The sequence below is a fragment of the Pteronotus mesoamericanus genome, unplaced genomic scaffold (assembly GCF_021234165.1).
Source record: "Pteronotus mesoamericanus isolate MK-2021 breed Mesoamerican mustached bat unplaced genomic scaffold, CSHL_Meso_final contig_20, whole genome shotgun sequence".
Classification (NCBI taxonomy): domain Eukaryota; kingdom Metazoa; phylum Chordata; class Mammalia; order Chiroptera; family Mormoopidae; genus Pteronotus; species Pteronotus mesoamericanus.
The window spans coordinates 39,781,451-39,797,993 of record NW_026555085.1 but is presented as its reverse complement, the minus strand read 5'-3'; the positions used below and the strand labels follow the sequence as shown (position 1 = coordinate 39,797,993).

Here is a 16,543-nt window from a genome sequence, read left to right as displayed (position 1 = left end):
CATAATATAAATAAAAGAATATTTTATTTTTTTTATTTTGTCATCAATTATTGGCTTTTTAACTTGTGTGTTTTACTTATGTCTATCCACCCTCATTTAAAAGTATATTTATCATTTCTTTCATTTAGTTAAGATATAATCTTTCTAAAATTATAATATATAGCAACAAGAGCCATAAAATAAAATGGCAATGATACCTATTTTTATTTGGTGATCTTCCTCATAAAAATAGAATTCTTTATCAGTGTATTAATATTACAAAGCTAAATGCCCAAGTATAGTAATTTTAAAGTCACTTGTATCTTTTACTACAAGTTGCTTTACACAGGATTAGCCAATGATGATGGCGTGTTTCACTGACCAGCTTTCTAAATTTGGGGTGTATCTGGTTAAAAACAGGTATATCTGGTTGAAAAGCATTAGAGAAAAATCTATCTATACTAAACTTTCAAGACACAGTTACTCCTTACACTCCCCAAATTTGTCTAAAATTGTCTAACTCAGAGGAGTAAAACAGAGTTGTTTATTTAACTGCATTTCATTCAAAGATAGAAGAAAGTAACTAACCTATAACTCCATTCACAAAGTGTTAGGCTATGGATCTTAAGGTTTCCTGTCCGGTTCTGGTTTCAACACCTCTGTCATTAACCATACGCTTTTCATTATGACTTTTTAACCTCTCAGACAAAAAGATAAAGATGTAGGGCTATATGATAGCCAACGTTCTTTCCAGGACTTTTGCAGATTTACTGTCTTCTAACAAAGTCTTTTACTGTTTTTGTAACCAACTCACTTAGGACGGAGTTCAATCCTTACCCACCCATATAAAAATCCAGTCTAAACCAAACAGTATTTATAGGGAAGCTATAGGGTGTGTGCATATACATAATCACACTCCATGCCTGCAGGGTTAGAAACATAGTTATATCTGATGATATAAAGCAGCCTTGAGCTGGTGCTAGGTTATCATTAAAAGGATTGAGGCTTGCTTTGACATGGGCTGACATCCAAAAATTAGATTTAATGTTAACAGTTGGAATGCTGCAGAAAATAAAGAGTAAGTAAGGGAGAGACAAATGGAGTTAAATTACAGTAAGTGGGTGTTAAAGGCATTTGGAATTATTTTCAACTCAGTTTAGAAATGTTTCATGCAATGGCTAAAAAAGTAGAGTTAGCATAAATTCTCATCTATGATTATAACATAGAAGGAAAAAATGCCTTAGGTAGAAAATGCCATCTTTCAAGGTAAGAATTGTGCCAGTGGAAACTTTTTTTTTAAGAGAAATGACTAATCCTAGAGTTTTTAAGCATTTTTCAGCTTCATAGCACTTGAAAAATATGCTAATTCTTTAAGAATCGAGAAGACCTGTTAAGTCTCAGAAGGCAAATTTATTTTTCTCTCAGCATATTTGCTGAAAATTAACTTAAAGATGTGAGTAGCACAGGTTAAGTTTGATTAAAATGTTTATTGATGGCTGACAGGGGGTGTATACCTCAAGGTATGTTCAGTGACCTGCAGGTAGTTGCTAAGAACCAGGATATTAAGAACCCACGAATTCCTGTCTACCTATATCTCTGTGCTATATGGACCACCTCCATCTGAGTCACAACTGGGGTGGGAATTAGGAGTAGAGGATACGGAAAGTGCAAATGCAAGGCCCCCAACTGAGACCTACTGAAGCAGAAACTCCGAGGATGGTACCTAGGAACAAACAACCCGGGTGATTCTCATGCCTACCAAAGTTTAAGAAGCACTGACCTATTTCTTGACCATTCTCAATATTCTCTAGACTAGATCACTCATATTTACTGGAGAGAAAAAAACAAACACTTGATAAACCCTGACTTACACTCATTGGGGTGGTGGGTATTACCAAAATTTGAGATCTTCACTCAAGAAGGTCTAGTATGTCACACAAACATGAAAACAAATATATGCCCAAGATCACTTTGCTTAACATGCCTCCATTAACCCCTCATTGCTAAATTCTTTCTTCTTTATTCTCTAGACCCAGTTGCCACATCTCCTCCTCTTAACGCCCTACAGTAGAATTGATTATATTGTTACCAGACAGGGTCTTAACCTGGAACAGATCTGCCTCCAGCTGCAGGTAGTGTGTGGGTTCTTGACTTCATGTAGGAAAGATTTCACAACATAAGTCCAGGTGATTTTGAGAGTATATTTATTAAAGGTGGAGACAGTGAAACAAAGGGATGGTTTAAGGTAGAAGCAACAAGAGAGAGAAAGTCAGAGAAAAAGGGAGCCTTGGAGACAGGTACGGTGGGTAAACAGTGAGCTGCAGCTGCCCACTGCTCCTTTGGTTGCAAGTCTCATGGAGACCCACAGAATTCAGAAGGAAGACAGGAGAGATGTAGGGTGTGGGCGAGATATAAGAAGCAGGTCCACAGCAGAGACGGCCAAATTCAAAGGTGTCCGTAATTGGATGCCTTCTCAGGAGGGGAGGTGAGAATATTCTAGAAAAAGGAAGCTCCAAAGGCAAATATGTGGAGAGTTTCCGTCTCATGGAATAGATACTCTGAGTCTGGCAGACCCAAATATTTTAATCTTGGAAAGGTTTTATTTCCTTTTGTGAGGCAGGGGTAATTCATAAGGCTTGACTATATCCTAAAAAACTCACTGTGCTCTGATTTTATTCTCACCCAGAAAACTGATATGTTATCATATTTTTCTTTAAAAAAAATCAATAATACATTCTATTGATTTAATAATGAGTTTTCAGGAAAAATACATATATCAATGTTAGTACAATATACCTGACTTCAGAAACATTGAAATGTGAGAACATTATAGTGAGCAGAGATTGTTACTTGCTTTCTCCCACATCTATTTTCCCCTTTCTGCTTAATAGCAAAATTCTGATTTAATTCAGGACAGTGATGCATGTTGCATTTATACATTACAATTCTAAGACTCTTCTGAACCAGTTATGATCATAAATTCTAGTAAACGTGATATAAGTAAAGTCCAGGGAAGATTTGTTTCCCTTCCTCTTTTGCCTTTCATCCTCTCTTGCTCTTTTGTGCTCCCTGAAATAGGGGAGTCATAGCTGAAGTTTTAGCATCTGGGGCTTTTAAACAATTTTGAAGATGGGAGCTACCTACTGAAAATAGTGGAACAGAATTGAACACAATTATTCAGTCCACCACCGTTCTTAATAAAATTCTGCACCATGAATGAATGAATATACTAGCAATTATAGCTGATGTGTGTTAATGGTCCAGTTGAATTAAACACTGCTAATGCCAGAGAGATATCAAGAGATGGTACAAAAATTCTGAGAACTGTAAATGTGGAGGTAATCAGGGGCAGAGTGATGTTTGGATATTTATGGTGTGTTAACCAGGACCCAGCAGGAATGATGAGGGGGCAAGTGAAGACAAAGGAGGCATTCGAGAGTCAACGGTACTACAAAGAAAAAGTGTGCCACCAGCTCAAGACAGTAACTAAAAAATGAAGTGTTGGTTACAAATGAACCTGGGCTAGCTACCATGTTAACCCCCTTCTTTTCAAAACTTTATCATTTACTCTTTTTTTCTTTTTTATGGCCATTATTCACATTTTTATCTTTTTTCTGCTGCTTCTTCTTAAAGCAGAACCTTTCACATTTCTTGTATCATTACTTCTTGAGAAATATCTTTCCTTAAGTAATATGCCTCTGATTTTGATACTCCAAAACTTGATTCACTTTATGAAAATTCACTTTGACAGGAAGCATCTACTTTGCTTTGAAATAGTATAGTAATGAACAAGACAGAAAACTGAGTCTACACAAATAGCTAAGCAACATCTAGAGAACGATTTAAGCACTAGGAAAAATAGAGATCTAAGAATAATCACCACTTGCAGAAACAAAATATAGCATTTTTATGGAGAACACAAGCACTAGAGCCATTTATCTTAGGTTCAAATCCCAGCCAAATCACTTTATAAAAAAGGGAGTGATAATAACTAACCTACTTAATAAGCTATTAATGAGAATTAGATAAATTATATAGAGATTAAAAATAATAAGCACTTAATGAACATTAACTATTATCATAGGCAGATGTTTCCATCTTCTCAGTCTTTGATAGACCTGAAGGAGCAGGTAGCATTTAAGAATAATGATCCATACAGGTTGAAATGCTTGTCTAGAGGAAACGTCAGCTTTGCAAAGAGATAGATAGATGGATAGACAGACAGACATACTCAACTGTGCATACACATATATATAAATATCTGTATATGTATATCTGTCTAGAAATATTTTCAGAATGAACACAAATACACATTTGTGTATTAAAATTCTTCTGGCTTTCTCCTTTGGGAAGGAATATTCCAGAGGTAAACAACTTGACAGTTTTATAAAAAGGTAATTTACAAAATAATTATTTGTGATTCTTTATTGTCTATATTTAAACACTGATACTGACAAAATAATATGAAAACAGAAAATAAAAAAACCACTGATAGCATCAGCATATCTTGTCTTTATGATGATTTCTGAAAAATAGTTTATATGTGACTTCTTTGAAGAAGCCCTTCCAGATTTTTCAAAACTAAATTTACTTTGTTTTCCCTCATAATTCCTATAAAATGGTTGTATATGCATTCTAGCCTTCTTAATATTAATTTTTACAAATCTATTTCCTTTAGATTATGAGTTTTGGTACCTAGGATGATTGTTTAATAATAATGATAATTATTATGAGTGATATTTAAATATTCTTATATAATTTACAAACAGCCCATATATACATTTTTCTCATTTCCCCCTTTTTGCTCACAAAAGCCTGTAATAACTTTGCATTCTTGTCATCACCACATATAATACTTTGCATTTAATAGGTTTTTAAAAATATTTTTGGGTTTAATTAAAATTAAAACTGGATTGCCTTGTGTGAGTTAAATTAAAATGTTCCCAATTTCCTGAATTTTTATTACTTCTAAAGCAATTAAGAGAGGGAAAGAAGATTTCTAATGCTTTCACTTTGTCATTTGTATACCACCAATCTATTCCTAAGACAAAAAAATTAAGAAAGTAATCATTTGACCATCAAAATTGCATATAATGACAACATCTAAACAAAACTGGTTCTTAAATGTTTACTTATTTGTGTATTAGGTCAGAACATCTTGCTTCCCCTGTTCCTTTTTCATCGCTTACTCTAGTCCTGGTCAGCACTGTACAAGCTCCACATTCAACGATTACATTATAAAGGAACTAATGACACCCAATACATTTACTTTAAAAAAAAAAAGAAAGAAAGAAAATGATTCTGTTGGTAACCCAGGGCCAAGTCAGTTTTCCCCATTCAATAGTTTTTCTTTAGAAGCCAGAACTTTTTATAGCCTTTTGGGTCCTGTTTAAAGTCTGATGTTTCTCTGGAGATGAACTGAAGCTACCAACCCACATTTCATTGCATGGATATTCCTCAATCACTAGTAACTATGGCTGAATTATAATCTCCTATGATAGCTACACCACATGACAAAAGCTTCCTCATGCGTTATCCTCTCAATGTTATCTGGTTTCATGGCCAAGACTCTTGTATTTTCATGAGCAACCTAAAAATCACTTACAACTCAGAAAATAGCTCACCTCCTGTTTAGTTAAGTCACCTGTAAGCAAATTCTATGCCATGTCAAAAGTAATTTCTTATTTTCACTGGATTCAAATTGCCAATGCTTCCCTGGAATATAAAGACCATTCAAAATGAAATAGAATGAAAGGAAGGCTAATATCCAAAACTAGATTTTTTTTCTTATTAAAAACAAAATTTGAGAAGAGCCCTTGAAGCTAACTATTATTAGGATGAGAGGTTAAGAACTCTCAAAAAAGAGTTAAAAACAGAATGAAGTTGAGTAGAGGAAAGGGAAGCAATGCATTAAGACAGGATTAATGGTATGTGCACGTAGAATATATGCAAAAAGAAGAAAGAAAGAAAAGAAGTGGTCTTGGAATTCCATTTGCAACTCAGACTTTTTTCCTGTGGGCTTTGAGGACACGTTAAATAAAAGGAAAACTCTGCCAACAGTAGTGGCTGTGTTCCCATAGGCCTCTGATAGGCCAGATTCTATGTTAGGGAATGAGGATAATAATGAACAAGACAGTCCTGCTCACAGCCTAATGGTGGAGACATAAGTGTATATAACACAATACTATAGAAATTAGGAGGACAGAAATGCTTAAACTGAGGAAATACTTTTAAAACAGATATGGGGTCAAAAAAGTGGGAATAATTAGTTCATATTAGGGGGATCAGAAAAATCATCATGAGTTAAAATTTAATTTGGAACTTGAAAAGAGTAGGAATTCATTTGGTAGGAAAACCAGGGAAAGCACGTCCTCTAAGGAAACAGCAAGAAGGCATGAAAATGAATATCACACTCAGGAAGCAGCAAGGAGTCTCCCACAGCTGGGGCTGGAGCCAGAAGAGGTAGGAGATGATACCAGAAAGTATGTTGGAACTCTACTGAACCAGAAAAGTTTTTGTGCTAACCGTGACATGATCCCATTTGTGCTCTAGAAAGGCTCTCTCTGGCAGAATTATAAAGAAATTGTCAGAAAGGCACAATTGAAGAGCTTGAAGCCATTGCTATATTCTAGAATCTAACACTGAGAAACAAGGAGGCAACAAATAGAAAAGACATTAGGAGATAAATTCTTTTGGCCTTAATAACTCCTGGGCTATGGAGGATAAAGGGGAAGCAGAAAATGAAGCTAGGAAGATAGCATAATTTTATAATTTTAGCTCTTGGGTATATTAGTTAGGAAATGGGAAAATAAGAGAATGCCATGAAAGAGGAGTACAGTAGATGGGGCTGACTTACACTGAGTTGAAAATGTCACATCATCAGCATGAAGGCAACAGATGGATCATAGGCAGGGCCCTAACATGTTACAAAGAGTAGTATTTTTATAACTCCGTGAAGACACATTTTCACTAATTGACAGATTGCCATTACAACAGTTTAACTGATTTCTGTTCTTTAATAAGTACAGTATTAACTTTAGAGGCACTGAGGTATTTGACATAATGAGTCCTGCTTTACCAGCTTAGAGCACAGGAAACTTCTATTATTCAAAATAATACGACTGACTGCATCCTCATCTTCATGATGATACGGATATCTATTTTCCTTCCTCATTACTGAGTTCCAGGGATCTGTCCTTCTTAATAGCCATCACTGAGGGGAAAAATAAAACATCTCATTGATCTACCAGAAGCCCTCTTCTCAGCTGCACCGAGCTATTCTAGAAGGCCAAAGTTCCCAAAGCAGGGCAGTCTTCAGCACAGTGAGGGAACCCCTCCCAGAAGCCTGCTGAGTCCGAAACTAACCAAGTTGAAGCATTAGCTTCTGCCCCCGCCCTCCACACACACACACTCTTTCTCTCTCTCTCTCACGGGGGCCATTTCCACGTATATGGCTCTAGCGATGTTGTATTCAGAATTGTATTATTTTAGTATTTAAGAAGGAACCCAACATTTTATATATGAGATCCAACAACACCTAGATTGGTCCTCATCCATACCCCCACCGCTGTTCTGAGAGTGGCTTCTCCAGCTGGTGAAGGAAAAAGCAGCCTCTTGCCTCTCTTCCAGTTTATGGTTGTGCCATACCATGGCAGACCTGGGTTTCTCAGTCACAGCTCTTTACTGACAGCAGTAGAGTTTGACTGTGGACAAATGGAGGAAGCACGCACTGACCTTGTTTAAGATGCTTAGGTCATTACATACAAGATGTGATGTGACACAGTGGTTCCCAGGTCAACCCAGGATCTGGTTTGAAGCACCTCTCTCCAGTCCCAGCCTTATCTCTGCCAGAAGATTCCCTCTGAGTCCTCTGCAGTCTCACTGCCGACTGACCTTAGACTAGAGCACCTCAGTAATAAGGGTCTCCTTCCTACTTTTCCTGGCCTCTATGCAAATATGTGCAACTTCTTTTTCCCTAGGAACCTTCAAGTGGAGTAGTTTTGAAGGTCAGTCAGCCAGATGCTTTCTTTCTTCAGAGCTAAAGTTCCCTGCCTTACAAGCTTAAGGGGGAAAATTTATATGTCTGTATACCTTCCCTTCACAAAAATCGATGCCTGTTTATCTTATGTCAATATAACGAAATGGGCCATTAAAATGTCTTTTTCCCCCTGAACAAAGAAAGGCAGCTTCAATAATATATCTTCCTGAATGTAAGTACACATGTGTTACAGCCTTTAAATAGCTTGGTTTCATTCCCTCTCCCTTGCTCTCTCTCTCTCTCACTCTCACACCTTGCACCATTAAAATTCGGCTTCACTGGATTTTTTTCAAAAGGATTTCATAGACATAAGTAAATTTAATTTAAAAATTCATCTAATACACACTAGGGTTACCCACACCGAAGGCAAGCCTAGACGGTTCTGGTACTTGTAAGATTCCTTTGAACTCCAAAATATTGCCTTGATTTTACCAAACAGAGTGGAAATCTCTGGCTCCGATTACTCCATACACAGTCCTTTTGTTGCTTCTCTGGGCCAAGTCAAACCTTAACTGGAACCTAAACTGAAAGTGATTGCTTTAATTTAAACCTCAGGTAGTCTGTGAGTCATTGAGGCATGTCGAGGATTTTCCTTTATTTCAGAAGAATAAATGCCTCATGTATTAACTCGTCTTCTAATTCAATTAACTTAAATGATGTAAGAAGTCAGGTTTCAGCTAAATATGATTTTTTCACTCTTGATTTTACTTGAAAAAAAAAATCCAAAATCTTATATTTGACTTAAAAAATGTTTCCAGAGGCAACTTCCTTATCTTCTTTCTCAATCTTTAAAAAGCCAACTTGGAATAGACTTTATGTATTATATCTTCTTTCTCAATCTTTAAAAAGCCAACTTGGAATAGACTTTATGTATTATATTTAAAATTTGGGGGGAAGTAAACTTAAATAAGGTATTAAAAGGAAAATTAGCAAAAATCTCTAAGAAAGTTCTAAAAATGAGTAGGTGGGAGAAAACTAATTCTACAAATTATTAAACATGTTATCAAGTTAAACAAATCAGCGTAGCACTGACAAAAATTTTCATTAATTATATATTAGCTATTATTTCCCATGATAGTGTTATGATAGAAACTCCTCGTACTGTTCCCTCACCCCCAACAGTTGAGGTAACTTAAGGTTTCTTAAGAAGTTTCAACCTGGAGTCAGAATTTCCAGTTTACAGGATTGCACCTGTGATTTTATCCAAGGGTAAATGTTGAATGGTCCTGACCCAGGTCTTCAGCCAAATGTCTATAGGCTGCCCAGGCTGCTAGTCCTTACAGCCTCTGGTGTGAGATTATTCTGCAATTCTCTCTGGGGAAATTCACTTTCTTAAAGGACTCTTTTTTTGCCCCTATACCACTCCCTCATCTCTGTTGTCTCAAGATGAATCTGTTTGTCTTGGCTTTATGAGTTCTAGAAACTTCTTGCTACCCTGTCCTGATGGTAGGGTCCTCCTGGATTTCTAGAGTTGCTGTGTATTTTATTTTTATTTATTTTTATTTTATTTTTATTGCACTTTTTTCATTATCATTTATGTCCCTTTTACCTCCCAACCTCCACCCCAGCCCATAGTCCCCACACTGTTGTCCATGCCCATGAGTCCTTTTTCCTTTCTGCTCAATCCCTCCACCCCGTAATTCCCACCCCAGAGCTGCCACCTTCTCTCCATCTATGAGTCTTCCTCTATTTTGCTTGTTAGTTCAGTTTGTTCATTAGATTCTACATATGAGTAAAATCATATGGTATTTGTCTTTCTCTGACTGGTTTATTTCACTTAGTATACTATTCTCCAGGTCCATCCATGCTATTGCAAAGGGTAAAATTTTCTCCTTTGATACAGTTGAGTAGTGTTCCATTGTGTAAATGTCCCATAGTTGTTTTATCCACTCATTTACTGATGGACATGGGCTGCTTCCAAATCTTGGCTGTTGTAAATAATGCTGCAATGAACACAAAAGTGCTTATGTTGTTTCAAATTAGTGTTTTAGGTTTCTTTGGATATATTCCCAGAAGTGGGATCACTGGGACAAAAGGCAGATTCATTTGTAATTTAAACAATTTTTTTGAGATAAATAAATGTATACTGTCATTTCAATGGGATCTAGGATGAAGAAGAGGTTTTAAAATAAGGACTTAATCTACTTCCCTGGACAACTCTCTAATGTAGTCAAATTAATCCTCCCTCCCCCTACAATGAGCTCTTTGTTATTTACTTCTATATTTCCCTGTATAACTTTTGCCATTTTATATTTTATTCTTTAATTAGCTTTATTTTGTCCCAAATACCTACACTGTTGTCCTAGCACCATTTATAAAATTATTTGCACCTTTTTTCTTAAAAGAAACTCATATACATTTTGATATGAAAACACATCTAAAATACAGTAATTAAAAAAAGGAAGTTGGTGATGTGTTTGAAAAAAGGGAAAAATTTTATGTATAAGTCAATATATGTTATACAGTATATATACTTATATATAGAAAGAAACTTTATAGAAGGGTATAAATCAAACTGTTAATTGGAGAAGAAATCAGAGGCAAAGGACAAATTTCCTCTGAGAATAATTTCACAATCAGAGGCAGTGTGAACTAAGAGAAGCAGCAGCCTACAGGTGGTTGGCAGAAGAAAGGGCTTGGATCAGCTGACTCCAGCATTTGCTCAAAAATAAAACCATAACTGCACATATTCACAAACTGAGTATCACTAGAAAACAACAACTAACATGAATTGAATATTTACTATATGCCAGAAACTGTTTTAAGAGCTTTATATGAACTGACATTTTTAATCCTCATGACTCTATGAGGGAGGTACTACTTTTCATAATATTAGAGACAGGGAAATCGAGGTACAGGGCAGTTAGGTAAATTTTCCAAAGTCCCATAGCTACACATGGCAGAGCCTGGATTCACCAAGTTGAGCTGGTACTACAGTCCACCCTTCAGCACTGGTACTGCACAGTCTAAAAACCTTCTGCGCAGCTTGCAGCCTCTCTCCTACCCTTCTTACAACTGCCAGAACTGAAAGCACAACCTGTATTCCAACAATGGAATGAAAAGCCTCACTTGGATGGGGGCCAAAAAAAAAAAAAAAGAGAGAGAGAGAGGGAGAGAAAGAAAGAAACCACTCTAAATATAAATTCTATGTTATCTAAACATTCATCTGAAAGTATACTCTGGCAATGGAAAGTTACCAAATACATGAGAAAAGCTTAGAGCAGAGAAAGAATGAACTCCAGAAAAGGGAATTAACTCTCAAGGAAAGAGTTAAGAAAATAGAACAAAATATTTTAAAAGTATAATTTGTATTTTTAGAGAGATACAAGGGATCATGTTCATACAACTATATACAAATCAGTTCTTTGAAATTAAAAACATGATTACTGAGATTATACACTGATTAACTATGTAACAGAATGAACATAAATGATCAAATTAATGAACTGAAAGACTAAAGAATTATTTCAAGATGTTATGTAAATGCAAGGACATAAAAATATTAGGAAAAATGTTGAGACAGAGTCAGGAGTTCTGTGATAGAATAATGGCCCCACAAAGATGTCCGCATCCCCAGAACCTGTGAATATTTTACCTTATAGGGCAAAATTGACTTTGAAGCTGTGATTAAATTAAAGGATTTTGACATGAGGAAATTATCCTGGATTACCTACGTGGGTCTGCTGTAATCACAAGGATCCTGCTAAGTGAAAGAGCAAGAGAGGAGTGTTAGAAGCATAAAACAATGTGAATTTATTGTCTTACAGTTCTGTAATTCGGAAGCCTGAAATGGGTCTCATTGGGCTAAAAATCAAGGAGTCAGGACTGCATTTTTTTTGTGGAGGATTCTCTAGGGGAAAAATCCATTCCTTTACCTTTTCCAGCATTTAGAAACCACCTGCAGTCCTTGGCTCTTCACCTTCCATCTTCAGAAACAGTAGGTGGGGTTCTTCTTATATCCTCTCACTCTGAGTTCCTTTTCTGACTTCCTTTTCCAGATCTAAGGCCGTCAGTACCGCCCCCCTATAATCCAAAACAATATTCCTATTTTAAGGTCAGTGGATCAGCAACTTTAATTCTGCTATCTTAATTCTTTTGCCACGTAGGTAACACAGTCACAAGTTCTAGGGAACAACCTTCAGCTTCAAATGCCTCTTGCTTTTACAGTAGATCATTTCAGTCATGCCAAACTTCTGCCTTTAAACTTTCACACTCTTGTACACTGTTGGAAGGCGTGGTGGGGGGGGGATGTTGATTAGTGTAGGGAGACATAAATATACTAAATGTCCTGTCTAGTGCACTCTTCTGGATTATTTGAGCTTTTCATAGTCTTTGAGCTACTTAAAATTCTGTAAGTTTTAGAAAACTAGACAACTGATATTAATACAAATAAGTCTTGTTTATAGAAATGCAAATAGTGTCCAGAGGAATGCAATTGATTGTTATCCTACAGGTATTGACCAGTTTTGCCAGTTTGCATCCATTTGTCAATTCTTAAGAAGGTTACATATTTATTTTCTTGTTGGATTATCCCTTGAAATCCCTTGAACCAGTTGTAATATTTTATTGTCTCTCACATTAATTTATTTGTTAAATAAAATCTTTGACACTTTTAATTGACTCCAGAGTTCCAAAACAGTTAATCAGAGTCTACTTAGAGCAATTATTGTCTAGGTGGGAAGAAAGATTCCTGGCGCTTCCCACATCACCATTTTCCCAGAATCCTCTGCACTGTTTTTAGAGATCACATTTTGCTAGCACATTTTTGTTCATTTCACCATTTTCCATGTTTCTATGAAACATTGTTCCAAGTGAGCTTCTTATAAACTGTCATAGGATACTCTTTCCCCCAATTTAAACACAGAGGAATTTAATGTAAATTTAACCTATACATACTTATTAATACGTTTGGGCTTATTCCTGCAATCTTACTTTATATTTTCTATATAGCATTTTTTCTTTTGTTGTTGTTTTGGATTTTTTTCATGTCTTTTGTTAAGCAGATGAAATTTTTTCATTTTATTTATGTTTCTCTAGTGCAGGAGTACATTTTCTATAAAGAGCCAGTTAATACACGCTTTCGTGGACTGCACAGTCTCTGCCACAAGTTCTCGATTCTGTTCTTGCATAAAAACAGCCATAGACAGGACCTAACTGAATGAACGTAACTATGTACCATTAAAACTTTACTTTTTAAAAAATCAGGAATTGGGCCAGATTTGGCCTATCAGCTTTGGTTTGCTACCCCTGCTCTAATGTCTTGTAGGTTACATAAAAACTACTTTAAAGCTATCTAGTGACTAACCTTCCCTTTGTGACCTTAAGATCAAGGACAAATGGAACTCCTTTTCTCTTATTCATTGCTTAAAATTGGACCCTTTTTTCCTTAGTATTCAGATCATGGCCATCTTATTCATCTTTCTTTTTTGTCCCTTTTCCATCATATCTCATTATCACATCATGCTTTTTTCACACTTTTCATCATACCATCTCTGCTCTTGGGTCCTTTGTCATTTTCTTGAAGACCCTTCACCTAAGGATCTATCTACCTCTAACCATCTATCCTCCTGTCCTGCTCTGTACTCACACAGTTTTGGCAAGTTGCGTAGTTGTTTCCCTAGGATCTCACTTCACTGCTCTCCTGGACTGAGGCTTCTTTTTTCTGGATCCCATGTTGTCTTCCTCTTTCTTAGTTTGACACCTAGATATTGGGGTACATCCTCCATGGCAATTGTATTTTTAACTTCTAAAATTCTTTCATGCTCTCTAATTGTTCTTTTTTCTAACAAACTTTTACTGATTTGTCTTTGCACTCTCCCCCATGAACATATCATGTAGATTTATTATCTTTTAAGTTTGGTGTCCTTTTATTTTCCCTGCTTCTTCTGGAGTCAGTTTGTCTATTCACTTGTTTGTTTCTGTTGGTCCTCCTTTTCATTTAGTTGCTTTTCCTCAATTATCCGATGATGTCCATTATGTCCATTTGTCTTTGAATGAGAAAATCAGTTAATGATCTAGTAGCAGACATGGGTTTTCTCTCCCTGAGTGGTAGAGTTGATTGCACAGCTCACCTGGGCGCATCCCATCCACTGGGAAGCTTCCCTTTATGATGCCTTGTAGGGGGTCGCTTTGAGTGGTGTTGGGGACTGTAGTCCTCGCACACATGAGTCCTGTCCCAGGTCCCAACAAGTCTTGGCAGTAAAACTGGTAATGCAGTTGATAGGCAGAACCCAATAATAGCTCCACGGTCCCCCAGGGGGAAATCAGGACTGGAAGTAAATTATACTCCTTGAAGCATGCTTTGTTTCTCCCTCAAGCTCTGTTAATCTTATACCAGATAGCCACCTCAAGGCTGGGAAGGAAATTTACATAATTCCTGGACCCTGACCCAAATCCTATTTGGCGCCACTATGTTTACTCATCTTGGACCCAAACAATTTGGTGTGACATTTGTCTTCTTCAAACATCACCTACTCTCTGTAAACTTAAGATACTGATAGAATTAGATTACCTAAACATTCCTGCTACCTATCCCCCGCTGATAACCTTTTCAGTAAGAGCCATGGAGCACAGGGGCTTGGGGCATTCCCCGCTAGAGGGCACCACCTTCCCCTTTCCTTGACGGGCAAACAATACCTGGAATGATTCTTCATCCGCAACGAATCCCGGGACTTTGAGGGCCCGAGATCCCCATAGCGCCTGGGCTTGGATCAGGCAGGCGGGCTGGAATTCCTAGGTGCTAAAATAACAAGGGCTTTTCTCTGGCAGTGGCATTCTTTAGTGCTTTCTCCCTCCTGGACAGGGCTGCCTTATTCCTTTGGTTTGGCTACATTTCTGTCTCAGACCTCTATATCCTCTCTGGGAACCCTCTCCCACCTGATGTATCATTTTCTTTGAGGATATTAGCCTCAGGTTATCACTGCTTTTCTAATTCAATTGTTAGGGCTGCTGTTTTAACTAAATTATTATCCACTTTGTTGTCTTAGTGCTCTGTCCAGTTCTCAGTATTCGTTCACTCTTCTTTTTAGAGTTTCAGTGGATCCTGTCTTATCTTCTCAGTGTTTTTCTCATGTACAAACCTGGGTTTCCTTAACTCTTGTCCATCCAAACCCATTGATTTCTTTCTTCTGGATGCATTTCACAATTTCTAGTCTGTTGATGGTGACTTTTCTTACTTGCCAGTGTTGATATAATTACACCTACACACATTCTGTAAAATTAAGGGGTGTGGGTTAGGTATTTAGATAGACATTGAGTTCAGTTCCCCATCTTATTTATTCTCTTTGAGGCCATTTAAGCTGATCATTTGCTGGGCTGGTTTTAGTCTCTTACTTCAAGTCACAGTGTTATTATCCTTCTCTGGAAATGTTACATTGACCTTTTATGTATATTTTATATATGCTCTAAATTCTACTTAAAATTTTAATTAACCAATTGACATATACATTTCTTGTAAAAATTCAACTAATACCAGTAATACCAAGTTCTTCCAACCTCCCACTCTTATCCTAGAGATAAGCACTGTTATCAGCTTTCAATGTTTGCTTGCAAAACTTTTTCTATAAATGTATAAAGCTACAGAAAATCACATAGAAATATAGTGTTAAAACATAAATGGTATCATAATCTAAATTTTGTTTTCCTGTTGCATTTTTATTTAATAATGTCTTATAGCTTTACCTATAATCAGTAAATATAGATCTAGTTCATTCCTTTTCATTGCTGCATAGTGTGGACTATGGTTTATTTAACTTTAAGTATTAGTTTTATTATTACAACAGTGCTGCAACAAATATCCGGTATATTTCCACTTGTACATATGTGTGAGTATTTAACTGGTCAAGAACTGAAACTGCTGGTTGTGTGGATATGCACCTTGAAAATACCCACCAAGGATTTTTAATCTACAGGAAAATATTCTCTTTACTTTTGAGGAAGAAATTATTATATTTAATGATGTAAAGATGTAAAAGCTTTTTTAGGAGGATACATGAATATATTTTTATATAGTATATAATACATAAAATACTATACATTTAGGAGGACTTTATATAATACTGCATTTAAAAACTAGAACAGCCCTGCCTGCTGTGGCTCAGTGGGTTGACCATCCACCTGTGGTCACTAGTTCGATTCCCAGTAAGGGCACATGCCGGGCTTGCAGCCAGGTCCCTGGTTGGGAGCATGTGAGAGGCAAATGATCGATGTTTCTCTTGCACACCAATGTTTCTCTCCCTTTCTACCTCTTTCCCTTTCCCTCTCTCTAAAAAGTAAATAAAATCTTAAAAAAAAAAACCCCAAAAAACCAAGAACAATGATTGCCTCTGGGAAAGAAAAGAACAAAATAAGAGAGGGACATATATGACTGCAACCTATAATGTTGAATTTCTCAAGGTGTTTAGTAGGTTCATGGGTTTTCTTTATACATTTTATGGTCAAACTAAACTAAATGTATGTGGGTCAAAGATTAACTCTGTTCTACTTAAATCTGGGAAGACTGGAGATCCCTATTTGTAGAAAAAAGGA

General features: G+C 36.5%; 1 pseudogene; it reads left to right on the top strand.

The window, feature by feature from the left end:
* Window positions 1–16,543, top strand: part of LOC129066876 (partitioning defective 3 homolog) — an 86,314-nt pseudogene that overhangs the window by 63,110 nt on the left and 6,661 nt on the right.